Here is a 12,025-nt window from a genome sequence, read left to right on the forward strand (position 1 = left end):
ATCCGCTTTTGTTCGATTTACACAGAAATTCAAATTATCGAAAATTATAAAGATCAAACTTTTTCATTGATATATTACGATTTTCGATCTAACGGTGTACAAGTTATCGAGACTCGACTGTATACGCCATGCTCCTAAAGGACTCACCCTTCCACACAGGATGTCAACCGTAATTCATTTGAATTTAAGCTTTTTACTACGTGCTCTTTAATCTTTCATTCTATTTCGCATAACTGAAGACAGCCCTAAAATATTTTTAATAAATACCTAACATAGTCATCATTAAGTTTAGGGATCTCTTCTAATTGAATCGCAGTCGATGAAAAAGTAATAAAAAGGCAGCAGAATGTCAATTTTAATTGTCTCTTTCTCTCTCTCTCTCTCTCTCTCTTTCTCTCTAACTCCCGTTCTCATTCCCTCACTCTCACTCTCTCACTCCCATTGTAAACTAAGAAATATAATAAGCAAATACTTGAATGAATTATGCGACTATTCAGAGACTGAAGAAAATACAAATATAAATAAAATACCAAGCGAAAACATTTCTGAGAATCTCTGAGCATCATCGTCAAATAGATAGTAGGAGGAGACAAGAGCTTATTATGCATTTTAGTGGAGCATTGACAGCTCGTGTTTTTTTAAGACTGCCGCAGCAGGGAAAATGGATAGGTTTATTATAAGGTGCCTTAATATTCACCCTAGCAACGGACGGACGGCTTCTGCCTTCAGCTTCAGCTGCTTCAGCCGAGCAGATAGCCGCAATGCAATACAATGCAATGCAATGCAATGCAAATGTTATGTGGCCAGAGCAATCCATTCTTTGCTCTCATTTGGCATTAGCTCAAGCAGACCGTAACCACCTTGCAGTCCGCCCTGGCAGTCGCCCCTGAGCTCCTGCATCCGGGCCAAGTGCTTGCATACATTACGTATACGCCACGCTGGCTGCGCTGCTGCCATTCGCATTCTGTTTTATTCTATTTTCATTTGTTATTTTTTTGTTTGTAATTTATTGCGTTGGCTTTGTGTGTGCATTCTGGCTTTTTAGCTACGACTCTAATGCCCATTGCCACGCGCATTTTACACGCGTACATAGATACATAAATATTTACATACACTTGATATATATTGCCCAGCGGGCAGGGGCCAACGGCAGCAGCGTAAAACAAGCGCATAAACAATAAAAGAATGCTTCAACAGAATTATTCCTGCTTTGCTTTAGTGTGAATTTTTTTTTTTTATTTTTTTTTTTTTTTTTTTTTTATTTGTATTTTTTATTATTTTTTATTATCGCTTAACAAAAGGGACTCGAAACCTGAGATTTGCATTGGTGAGTCGTCGTTTATTTCGAAGTTGACTTCACTTGAATTCAAGTTGCGCCATAAAAATTAATGAGCTTCAAGGGCCGGGACAACAGCAATCACAGTGACTGCGACTGTGACTGTGAGCGGGACTGCGACTGCGACTGCGACGGCGACTGTGACCGTGTGGAAGGAGAGTTAGTGAAAAGATTTTAGCTGCTACATAAGCCAGATGAGCACTGGTATTAAGCTAATACACGAGTAGCCGACTATGGCAGAGCAACAACAATAAAACATTCACATTCACATCCCAGTTGGGCGCTCGCCCAGTCGCTCCGGCCAACGCCACATGAAAAACAATTGAGAGGAAACACTTGGGGCCAAGTGGAAATGCAGCTAAATCCTTGCAAAGTTCCTGCAACGGAAGCTGAAGCAAACCAGCTGAAAAATTACGCACAACTTTGAGTGGAAGCGCTGTTAAATGAGCGTGTGGCCGGCAGCAAAAGCAACAGCAACAACAACAGCAACAACAACAACAACAGCAACTGTAGCAACAACAACAATAACAATAGTGCTCAAGTGCGTCTGGGCTGCAGCTGCAGCAGTATTTTGTAAGCTGTGCGCCACTTAAGTGCCAACAAAAAGCAATTGAAGCTGATTGGCACAGATAAGGCCAAGAATGAAACATTTTTCCGTTTGCTGAATAAATTGGCTGAGCAGCGCGCTTAATGTAGGCCCTCATATTTAATACCCTGTAGTCAGGAAGACCAAAGAAAACACCACGATGCTGGAAGATCAATCAATGAATCCAGGGGCAAAAGCCATAGAAGTGAAGTGTTATGGAAACTTATTTAAAGAAAGCCAAGAGAAACCAAATCAAATCGTTACAGAAAAGTTATTTCAATTGAAATTATAGATAAAGGTAGACATATATACTGTATAACGGAATACTGCTGTATAAAGTATTTATATATATACCATAAAAAATATTCAATGCGGCAGAGGGATTTTTTTTATTTTTTTTATTGAAGCTTAAAGACATAAATAATATATTTACATATATAAGAAAATGTCAAAGATGAAATACATATAATCCTACATAATATACCTAAATTAAATACTATATACTATAGTTATATGTATATATAATGTACTTCAAATATATCTTATCTCTTACTATATGATGAGTTCACTCTTTGCCCACTCTACGCCTCACATTCCATTCAGCTGCCACTTTATTACAGGGTATCTCAGTGTCACTCATACAGCGCTCAACTGCTTATGCTTATGGGCATCCTTTTGTGTGTTGCGGCTGAAACAATTGAGCTTCTCAAAATCAATTGAATTGTATATAGCTGAGCAACAATAACAGCGCACAATTTCGTTCGGTTCGCTTTGCCATTTGCCATTTGGCCGAGAGCCGTGACACAAACAGAGGAGAGGGGGAGTGGAGAGCGGAGAGCGGAGACCCCGTCAGCGAGTGCGAGTAAACAAATTCTAGTTAAATTGAACAGCATAAAAATATGTAAATTCCTTTGGTTCTTTTTGTTGCCGACACTGACATAAAATGTCTATATGCAGCAAGCGTGCGAGAGGGTGAGAGAGAGAGAGAGAGACAGAGAGAGTCGGAGACAAAGGGTGCGACAGAGAGCAAATACACGATATGTAGCCGGGAAACAAGTGGTGCGTAAAACTGATGACGCGACACGTTGACAATCGACATTAGCTATGTATGACAACAGTCACAGCCACAGCAGCAATAATCACAACAACAACAACAACAACAACAACAACAACAAGAGCAACAACAACAGCAGCAGAAACCGCAACAAGAACAACAACCCCAACAGCAACATGAACAACAGCCAAAGGCTGTCATTAAAATGTGCGTCAGCGACATTACGAAACGAGAAAAAAAATGCCACTTTTTGGCTGTTTAATAATAATCACAAATACAAACATACACACGCATACACACATACGCACATGTAGATATAATTAGCCATAAATACATATATGCGCAATCTTAGGCCATAATGAAGATTGGCTCGTTGAATATGCGCATTCAAAATATGCTACAGTTTTGTTTGATTTATAGATCTATAACTAGATTACCTTACTGACTGTCAGAGTGAACAGTCACTTTAACATGCTGTTAAATAAGAGGCCGAAAATATTAGCTATTAATGTTAAAGTGCCTTAGAGCTGCTGTTAGCCGATGTTAACTATCACATGCAACTTACATGGATCTGTCAAATTCTATAGTCGCTTTAACATGCTGTTAAACTGACTTTGATATAGTGTTACACTAGCTCTAATATGCTGTTAAGCTACATTTTATTTGCTGTTTAACTGTCTTTAACATAGTGTTTCCATAACTCTCTTTAAAATGCTGTTAGAGTCACTCCAATATGCTGTCTAACTCTAATGTGCAACAGTACATTAACAGCACATTAACAGAGCCCTTTCTTGTACATGCTGTTATACTCATTTTAATACGCTGTTAAGCTCATTTTGACATGCCGTTTAGTTCGCTCTAAAATGCCGTTAGAGTCATTCCAATAAACTGTCAAAGTCTCTTTAACATAGTGTTACACATACTCCAATCTGCTGTTAAGCTCCCTTTTATCGTACATGCTGGTAGGCTCACATTAACATTGTGTTGACTCACATTAACATGCTATCCAAATTAACACGTTGTTAAACTCTCTCTAATGTGCTATCTCTGCTGTTATGCTCTCTTTTACATGCTGTTAGAATCATTTTATTCTACTATGCTGTTAGAGTCACTTCAGTAAACTGTCAAACTCACTTTAACATAGTATTTCACATACTCTAATCTGCTGTTAAGCTCTCCTTTACATGCTATTAGCCTCACTTTAACATAGTGTACGATTTCCTCTAAAATGCTGTTAAACTCACAGCCATCTGTCAGAGTTAACAATCAATTTGACTCAATGCTAACAAATGCCACTGAATTGAATACAAATCAGTCGAACAATCAATGCCAATCAGGCGATAGTTGCGCTACTATCTTATCAGGCATTGCTTAACATATTAGCTGAGCATATTTTATAGCCACCTCGCCATGTTTAGCTTAACATTACATATAGAAATTTTCCATAATTCCATATAGTACTAGACATATTCGTCTTCATCTCCAACAAACACCAATTCGACGGCAATTACAATGTGCTCTTCCAGTAAAGTTGCGGAAACTCCTTTATGGCTTACGACACAGTTAACAGCAATGGGTACAAAGTTGGCTCCCAACTTTGTCTGCATGATGTCAGAGATGCTTTGTGAGTGGGCATTGCGTGAATTTGGATGGCGAAGGCGAACGATAGAGAGATTTCTGTGTCACCTACAGACTCCAATGGGCTTAATTTATAGCTAGTATCCAATACATTCATCTTGTTGGCTAGTTGCTCGCATTCACTTGCCCACTGCTCGTATATATATATTATTTCGTTGTTCTTATTATTGTTGTTGTTGCTGTTGTTGTTGTTGTTGTTGTTGTTGTTGTTGTTGTTGTTGTTGTTGTTGTTGTTGTTGTTGTTGTTATTGTTATTGTAGTGTGCTCCAAGGCTATGGATATACATAAATGTATGACCAGCTAGTGCCGCAGTCTGGCCGCCCACTGAACGAGCAGATGCTAACTGGGGCACGCCCTACAACTTAATCAAAGGCAGGGCCGCTGTCGAAAACAAGAGAGCGAACAATAAGACTAAAAGTAATACAAATACAAATGCGACCATGGACAGTTAGCACCTTTTGTGGCATAGGGCTAAAGGGGCTAAACGGGCTAAAGGGGCTGAACGGGCTAAAGGGACCAGGTGGCTAAGGGTTATAGGTAAGGGGGGGCCCCGGACTGCTCGGACTAGAGGGTCAGCCAATGGTATTGGGGTCATTAGTGAAACCTTGCCTTCCACTGGCCACAAGCCGTTGCCCTCTGCTCGCTCGCCCAGCCTCTCATTTATCAAGTGGCAAACAAATAAACGCGCGCCCATTGTTATTATTGGCATTATTGCAAAATAAACGTGAATGTGGGTCCAAGGATCGATGTAACTGGCGCACAGATACAAATTGCTTTATTCAAAAATATTCTGTCCTGTAATTTAGCCTGTCACATTTGCCAACGCCCCAAGCATGGATATTGATGGCTGCGTGACCGAGAACCTTTCCGCTTCTCTTTGGCCAGCTGTATACATTGATTGTTATTCCGACTATCCAGCATAAATTATCAAAAAATTATGCAGATCGCATGCTCAGAGAAAACGAATCGAATTGCTGTATGGCTAAGCGCATGAAATCGCATGTCTTCTGAGTGTTGAGAGCGAGAATCGCATGGGACAAGAGAACTAAGCGAGTTTCTTGGAAGCCGAGCAATGCCATTGAGATAGGCTCTCTTTGTTTCATTTCCTTTCTATCTACTAAGCGATTCCAAATGGTTCTTTTAGCTGTTTTCAAATGAAGATCTATCTGAGGTAGCGATGTTGTTTATATGTGTCTACCAGCACCTTTTGTTCCTGTACATCACAATTCCTTCATTTCCTTATTTTTTCCTCTAAGCTATGTGAATATTTCTTTTGCAAAGTATGAAATGCTCAGTTGAAGCAAGCTGAGCATTTGCGAAGAAGATCTAGCATCCCATATAGTGTGCTATAGTCCCTTTCTTCTAAGAGATATGCGAATGAGCTTCCCTTGACAACTAGCAGGAGAGAGCATTGGGCTGAAGCTGCTTTTAAATGTCTTTACGCTCTCCTATCTCAGCAAAGAAAGACAAAGAACTGGCATAGAAAGTGAGAGAGAAAGTCAGAGGGAGTGAGAGAGCCAGATAGAGAGAGAGAGAGAGAGAGAGAGAGAGAGTCAGAGGGTGAGAGATAGAGGCAGATCTCTGTATAACCTTTCATTGAATAACTGTTTAAAAATATACAATAAATAACCCCATCCTAAGAAACATTCAATCTCAGTTTTATGACTCTAGTGTCTTCTTGCTCTTCTTCTTCGATATACAACGAAAACTAAAGAGTAATTCTCTGAAATATAGTCAGGTATATATTATGCTTCCCTAAATCGCAAATATATCATTTAGTTGACTTCTAACTAACACGATGTGAGCTGTGTTCATATCTCGATAGTGAAACAGATTTTTGTAGAAGCTGCCTACAAATATTCCTCGGCAGAAATTGAAGTAGAACTGAAACTGAAACTGAACTGCATCATTCTCTTTTAAAGCTCCTTTAAACTCAAATAAATGTTCTACAGGCATCTTAGCAAATCGACATGATCATGCGCTCAATTCATGACAATGAAAGACTTTCCCATTAAAGGCAGCTGAAATCGAATACAGAAGAAAACAATGTAAAAAACGGAATGAAGTTCCCGCCTGAATACTATAGTCCCATTCATTTTCCACAGCTCAAATCAAACTAAATAAGTTTCGTTATACCCAAATTTAATGAGATAATAACTTAATATCGTCCAATGCTCACATGGCATGTCTCAAATCTGAGACATCGAATGCTCATGCAAACTAAAGCGGCTTTTGGTCAGCTCGGAATGCTGTGGGAATGAATTAAGTGTTTTATTTCGAACAGGTTTCTCTGTTTTCTTGTGTTCGTGTCTTATTTCATTGTGTCTTTATTTATTTGTTTCCTTTTCTTTTTACTTTTTTTGCTGTTTTTCTTATTTTTATTTCATTTTATTACATTCTGGGCGCATAAAACATTAAGCATACGCACCGTGTGCCGCCTTTGCATCAATTGAGACATTTAACAAAAGGCCGACGCTGCCATTTACCTTTTTCGGCACACACATGTGCGTGTGTGTGTGTGTGTGTGTGTGCGTGTGTGGGAGCATGTGTAATATATGTATAGCGCGCCCTTTCCAGGCGAACCGGCACAGTGGTCTAAGCTCTATTTTTCCCAGGCAAACGCAAGTTTAGATTTTCTCTCACATTTATTTAATATTTTGAACTATTCTTCAAATGCTTTCACACCACTGTGCACAGATTTTGCTTCTGTTTTTTTATTTTTACTCGTCCCTACGTTTTAGTGTCAAATTTTCTATGAGCTGCTCATGCATGCGCCTTAAGCACTGTCCAACTAAAGGGTCGTGCCAGCCCCGCCCACTCGCCTCGCTGTGTCCGGCAGCAAGTTGGACAATTTTTGGTTTATTTTTATTTATTTGTTATACATGTATGCGTGTATTTCCTTTGTTGGTCAATTTCTTTGCTGCTCGTTGAACGCTCGTTTAGACATCGTTTTGTCATTTTGCTACAGCCGTGACCCCCCGAGCCCCTCGGCTGGCCCAAGCCAGCTGCTGGCCAGTCATGGCTGATTGGGTGGGTAGGGGGCAGGGAGCTAAGTGCTGGACGTGTGCCTTAAATGTCAAACCCTTTTCAAAAATAGTCAGACACGCCAGCCAACATTTCTGACTACCAGACTACAGTGAGCGAAACGCATCGTAAATTTTCGGCTCGTTCAGCTAGCAATTTGCATACACGCGCGTCTCTCCCTCTGTGTGTGTGTGTGTGTGTGCAGATAAATAAAATTGTATTATTAACACATTCGAGATGCCAGGCAATGTTTGGTCAAATGTTGCTAATGGGAGTAGGTCAGCAGATGCCAGGAGCTGCTCATGTGTCTAAGTATGTGTGCGTGTGCGTGTGTGTGCGTGCTGGCGCCTAATAGCCCCTCATTCAAATTGTTTACTTTGTCAGCCTCCGTTGGCTCTCTGTTTGCCCAACAGCTCCATCAAAGCGCAGCGTCTGCATATTAATCTCCGACGCACACAGATTTGATAGCGCCGCCCCTCCAGCTGGATATTCTGTCACCCAAGCCAAGTTACTTGTCTATCTGTCTCTCTCTCTGTCTGTCTGTCTATCTGTCTGTTGTGCTGTCTAGCTGCCAGCTTCAATATAATGCACCGACCCCTTGTCCAGTCGACAGTCAAGCGAGTGCAATTACTTTCATGCTAAGGCCCAGCATATCAAAGCCAACGACCAGCGAGCAAGCAGAGAGAGAGAGAGAGAGAGAAAGCGGCCAAGGAGCTGCTATCGCAACGCCAAGCGTTGCCAATGAAATTGCACAAATTCCCTCTCAAATTAAGTGGCCAAGTGGCAGCAGCCTTTCAAGTTCAAGCTCAAAGAACTGAACTCATACAGGCGCCGAAATCGACTCGACATCGCCATCGCCATTTGACTCAACATCTATCAGCAAAATTATCAAATAAATAGCTTTAAATATATAATTTGATTACGTGTTATCAATAATCATAATAGCCGACTGCCGCAGCAGCGGATCAGAGTTCACTTCAATGACTCGACTCAAGTCAACTGAAGTCTGTCAACTAAATAGATGAATACATACATATATATATACTATATATATTAACAGTATATATGTACATAGCATTTATATTCATGCCTGCAAAGCAGCTTTGGGCAGCTTACATCAATTTACTAATTAAATAAAATGTGATATATATAGTATAAATACTCATGGGAATATGAACGACTCGACTAGCCTATACCCTCGGCTGTGATATATTCAACTTGAATTCCTTGGAGCATCAAATTCCGTTCTACTCTCCCACTCTATCTATATTTGCCTATATAAGTATATCTCTCCTGTAATAAATCTCTCTGCATTCTTCAACTTGATATATTTATAGAGCTCAGATGTCTATCGCAATACTCTCTTTAGGATAGTTTTATATGTTATACAGACTGTTCGACTAGCTTACGGCAATTCTCTCATATCCCATCTCTCTCCTTTGATCAGTGAATATCCTTATCTCATCAACTCTCTTCAACATTTCAATACAGGGTATACAGGGCTGTGATAAAAGGTAAAATGCAGTCAAAGGGATTTCCAATCAGTCAATTGAATGGCATAAAGAACAACGACAATATCGAGCCAAAAGCCATGCAATCAGCAGAGTAGCCTTTCTCTCTCTCTTACTCTCTCTTTCTATATATAGACGAGTCCTTGGGCAAAAGCTTAGATAATTCTACAACTGCTGTTGCGGTTGCTGCTGCTGCTGCTGCTGCTGCTGCTCCTGCTCCTCCTGCTGCTGCTGCTGTGGCTGTGGCTGTCAGACAACAGGCAACAGGCAGCTGGCAACAGGCGGTGCAATGCACTCCCAGCGGGGCAGCGATGCCAGAAGGCTACAAGACATTGTCAGGATCAGAGCTGTGGGCTGGAATGTTGTTTGCCTGAAGATTTTGGGTTTTGTGGCCACTTTTTGCATGTTTATGCGAATGTCCTCACATTGACCCTCATTTGCGAAAGGGTCGCGCATATTTATGTCTGTATGTGTGCGCGCAATTAGTAAGCAGCAACCACAGTAGCAGCAGCAGCAGCAGCAGCAGCAGCAGCAGCAGCAGCAGCAGCAGCAGCAGCAGCAGCAGCAGCAGCAGCAGCAGCAGCAGCAGCAGCAGCAGCAGCAGCAGCAGCAGCACCAGCAGCAACAGCTGCCCAACGGCTGACCTTAGTTCAAATTTAATGAGTCGCGCGCGAAACTGAGCCGCAGCTTTTGCAATTAGCTCGAGCTCAACATGTAGCCGAAAGCAATTAGAAATCAGACGCCGACCCAGTACTCCACAGAAATTGCTCAGCTGTTGATCAGACAAGAAATTATGCAAAAACAAAAAACCAAAAAAAAAAAAAAAAAAAACAAAAAACAAAAATTAAAATTCTAATAAAAAAAGGAGGCAGAAGCAATATTAAATGCTTAACACGGCTGCTGACCCTAAAGGGTCTGCGTATGCATTGATTTGAATAAATGCCGCGTCTTATCAGCTCAGCGCGACCCATCGGGCGTATGCGTGATAAACGACCTGCGAAACTGAAGACTGACAGCCAGTCAGCCGGTCAGCCAGCCCGGGATCAGTAATAAATTACCATAGACGCACTCAAACTAGGCCCGAACTGCATATGTACTAAAATGCTTTGCATTTCGTTTCAGCCAACGTCAATTGAACCGTAGCCGAATATCCTGGGAGAGCGAGTACTACAGCGCCACACGTAAGTATAGATTCGCATCAAATAAATCATAATAAAGAAAGAAATGAAAGCGAAGCATGATTCCGCATTATAAAATCTGGCAGACAACTTTGGCAAACTTGGCTCGTAAAACAAAAGATTATTTGTAATATTCATTATGCAGGCATACAAAGTGGAGCCGAGCCGAGTCGAGAGTCGAGAGTCGAGGCTATAAGAAATGCTCTTGGATTAATGAAATATGGCCAGAAATTCAATTGCAGCATTTGTGCGGCAGATAAATCGAATCGAAGCTGAAGTGAACGTCCGAGATATATGTATGTATATATTAACAATCTTTGGCTGCACTCACACTGTTGTTATTGTTGTCGTTGTTAAGCACATTATTGTAGCTCTTGTTGTCGTTGTTGTTGGTGCTGCTGTTGTTGCTGCTACTGTTGTTGTTGTGCTTGCCTTGGCCAATCGTAAATTGTGAGCTCGTATCTTGATTGGCATTTTGAATGCCACTTGGTGTGTCTTTCAACAGCAGCGACAGATGTGGGCGTTCATTTTTAGGTTGAGGGCGACAACGACAACAACAACAACAACAACAACAACAATGGCAACGACAACAACAATGAACAGCAGCAACACTGGACAATGAACAATATGACCTTTGGCGCTATTGTTGCTGGTTGACGAGCGCTGCTTTTTCGATTTTAAAATGCTTAACAAACAAGTGGCAAGTGCTGAAATCACAAATAATAAATAACAACAGCAACATCAACAAAGGACAACAAATTTATGTGGCACACGCGCCCGTCTGGCCGAGATTTGGTGGCCTCTTAATGGCAAATGGCGAATGGCGAATGGCGAATGGCGTATGGGATATGGCCATTGATGTCTCAGACTCTAAAGTGGCTCCGTTCAAAATCTAAACTAACTAACTAACTAACTAACTAGGGGGCGACACTATGTATTATCACGGGAATCAAGTTTTTAATGCCATCGACAGCCCAGCGCAATTAGTGGGAGTTGCTCGTGTTTATGTCTTTCGCACTCGCCACTCACTCCTGGGAGCAAACTTCGGTCTGGTGAACTTTACGAGGTGACGATTGCCACTGCACATATAAAGATAGACAGATAGTGAAAGAGACGGGGAAGAGAGAGAAACAGAGAGAGAGAGAGAGAGAGAGAGAGAGAGAGAGAGCTAGGGGTCAAGCTAAGCCCACGCTGAATATACGAAATGAATAAAAAGCTTTTTATTATCATTTAATGGAGTCAACTGCATAGAGATTTGTTGGGTCTAGAGCAGGAGTAAACGAGCCACAGCTCTGAGCTCTTGAGAATGCGTATATAAAATACGCAGAATAACTTTAGGGTTTGATGATATTTCACTAGTATATAGAAGACTTTCTCATTTATATATTCGCAGTTAAATTAGTTGGCTACAGGCTATTAAAGTTCTGACTGAGAGCTGAATATTCCTGCTACATTCCATTTTTCATCGGACTTTCCATCAATTGCCTAAAATTTTCCAGTTAATTAATTCATTTTAAAGTCACATTAAATTATAAAATATATGGTGTGATATTTTAGAGAGTTACAAATTATATCTTTTTATATCTATGTTTTTTTAATAATAATAATAATTATTATTATTATTATTATTATTATTATTATTATTTTTTTTTAATAATTAAATTGAATAAAACAAATAATTAAATGATTTTGTTTTTT

The 12,025-nt window shown here is 40.5% G+C and overlaps 1 protein-coding gene across 1 annotated transcript in view; it reads left to right on the forward strand.

The window, feature by feature from the left end:
- Positions 1–12,025, forward strand: part of LOC6584527 (sex peptide receptor) — a 73,205-nt gene that overhangs the window by 17,724 nt on the left and 43,456 nt on the right. The window contains exon 2 of the mRNA XM_002010146.4: positions 10,272–10,330. The gene's annotated coding sequence lies outside the window, so the exon portion shown is untranslated. The remainder of the gene's footprint in view (positions 1–10,271; positions 10,331–12,025) is intronic.

The sequence above is a fragment of the Drosophila mojavensis genome, unplaced genomic scaffold (assembly GCF_018153725.1).
Source record: "Drosophila mojavensis isolate 15081-1352.22 unplaced genomic scaffold, ASM1815372v1 contig_136, whole genome shotgun sequence".
In the NCBI taxonomy this organism is placed as follows: domain Eukaryota; kingdom Metazoa; phylum Arthropoda; class Insecta; order Diptera; family Drosophilidae; genus Drosophila; species Drosophila mojavensis.